We start from the raw sequence: 2500 nt of genomic DNA, 5'->3' as shown, positions 1-2500 counted from the left end.
AATGAGAGGTGTCAATCTCAATAAATGCCTATACTTTGGGGAAAAAAAAAAAACCAGAAAAAGCCAATTGGTCTGGCAAGTAAGAGATGGTCAGTGACTTTAAAGAGAGCAGTTTCAGTTGAATGATGAAGTAGGAAGCCAGAATGCAAAGAGTTAAGAAGAGAGTGAGAGGAAGAGAAGTGGGGGCACCTATTGCAGATGATTTTCTCCAGGAATTTAGCTGCAAAAGACAGGAGAGCTAAGGGATGGATGATCAAGTGAGGTTCTTTGAGGATGGGGGACCCATGAGTGTGCTTGTAGTCCATAGGGAAGCAGCTAGTAGACAAGGAGAGATTGGAGATTAGTGAATGTGGGTATAATAAGATGGGCAGTCTGCTGGATGATAGGATGAGATGGGATCCCTTGTGCATGCAGAGGGGTTTGCCTTGGTGAGGAAAAGGGCCTTCTTATTATGTGAGACTGATGGGAAGGAGGAGATAGTGGCCGAAGGCATGTCAGTGATATGAGATGAGAAGGAGGGGAAAAGAGGGAGCTCTCAGCAAATGGCCTCAATGTTTTTAGGAAACTCTGAGGCAAAGTTCTCAGCTGACAGGGTAGAGGATAGAGAACTAGAGGAGTTTTGAGTAGAGATGAGAAAGTTTGAAATAGCTTTTATAGTAAGTGGGATCATGAGTTAATTAGGGAGGCATAAAAAGGATTTCCTTGTTGCAAGGAGAGCCTAGTTGAGGTTATGTAACATAAAATTGTAGAGGACTTGGTCATCATCATTTTCTGATTTTTCTCCAGCTTCATTCAGCAGCATGTGTGAAGGAATGAAGGTAGCAGATGGTGGGAATGATCCAAGGCTGAGGCTTGGCTGGGAAAGATCAGGAAGGGCACAAGAAACTTGAGAGAAGAGGATATTTGGGACATAATCCAGAAACTGCAACCAACAAACACTTCTTTATGAAGTCACCTTAAGTAAGACTTCCCAGTAGCAGCAATTTCTTTCTTTCTTTATTTTTTTTTGTTTAAGACAAGGACATTTATTTGGTGGGGGGAGCAGATGGAGGATTCACAGATTCTTCAGCCACTGGAGGGAAGGACCCTGGGGATCCTGAGGATGGCTGGGGATGTCAGGCATGTTGCCGTCATCTTGAACAGGAATGGGGTAGTTATAAGGGAGAGCGGTTGACCATGCCTTTGTACTTGGTATAGGGGCTTAAGGGAGGTAGGAGGAGAGCCAAGGTGCCGATGGTGAAGGACACAGTCAGCACCCACTCCTTGGCTCGGGCCTCCTTTAGGAATCGGCCCAGTCTGCCCACCATGTTGGCTGCTTTCCCCCTAACTGAAGGGGCAGCTGGGATTTGTGACAGTAGGTGCCAGGACGCATCCAGCAATTTCTTTAGAAATCTGAAAACTAATCTTAGTAGCTGCTTCATTTTCTAAGTTTACTTTCTTGAAAAACCATTGTTTGTCACTAAGATTTTTCAACAATTTGGACACTTAAGTTTGTTTTTCATTGGTATCCAGTTTGCTTAAGTTAGGACGTTTAGATTCAAAATGGCAATGAAGATAGTATTCCTTTGGAACAGCTATTACTTCTCAGCAAACAAGGCACAATATTTTGTCTCTCATGTAACTAAACAAGTATCTATTTGTCCACTCGGATTAAACACTCTATGTTGTGATTTGATCTTCTGTTTCTTTTTATCACTCATTTTACAAAGTCACCCCAAAAACTTTAAAGTTAGAACCAAAAACTCTTCACAGCAACTGCTCACATACAAAGAAATACTGAACCGAGTGTCTGACCTTGGAGAGAGACACTCATGCAACTTGGAGGGCAGATGAGCAGTGGGGGAGGGAAAGAAGCCTTCGCATTGTTGTTGTCACTCATCGCATAGTAGGCATCAGCTTCACTGGTTGGTGGCTGCACTCACTTTGTTTCTGTTCTATACCAGAAACGACCAAAAACACAGCAAAAAGATACGACTCTTGCTCCTCTCAGCCTAGAGACAGATGACGATGGTTGGTTGCTGTGAGTCACATGAAAAACAGGAGAGAGTGTGCATTGGCAACTCACCTGCCAAGTTACATGATAGGTACAATAGTGTCTAGTGGAAGATGAGTTAAGCAAGGCACGAACAAAGTACTCATTACATCTTTACTTTCTTTTACAACCTCTACATTTTTCTTGGGCTGACTGAAATTCTTTGGTGGGCCACAAGTGGCCCATGGGCCATATGTTATGCAGGCCTGGTTTAGGACAAGGAAAAATACTTCAAATGTCACCATTTAATAACATCAAATAATATCATCATCATATCACGGTTACTTTAAGGCTGTTAACTGGTGTCCAGTTTCTAATTTTACACTCAGATGAATTCCAGAGTCTACTTTTATTGGATGTTAACCTGTGGGACAGTTTACTTCTGGTTAAAGGGAAAAGAATGAAGCAAAATGAAGTCCTAAATTTATGACAGGAAGTGAGCAATGAATTCTTTCAGGTCAAATTGGA

General features: G+C 42.4%; 1 pseudogene; it reads right to left on the bottom strand.

The window, feature by feature from the left end:
* Positions 1-1039: 1039 nt before the first annotated feature.
* On the bottom strand, positions 1040-1307 carry LOC114042083 (annotated as a pseudogene).
* Between the last annotated feature and the right edge of the window lie 1193 nt (positions 1308-2500).

The sequence above is a fragment of the Vombatus ursinus genome, unplaced genomic scaffold (assembly GCF_900497805.2).
Source record: "Vombatus ursinus unplaced genomic scaffold, bare-nosed wombat genome assembly UNPS02014250.1, whole genome shotgun sequence".
Classification (NCBI taxonomy): domain Eukaryota; kingdom Metazoa; phylum Chordata; class Mammalia; order Diprotodontia; family Vombatidae; genus Vombatus; species Vombatus ursinus.
The sequence above is the reverse complement of the archived record's forward strand: the minus strand, read 5'-3'. Positions and strand labels throughout refer to the sequence as shown.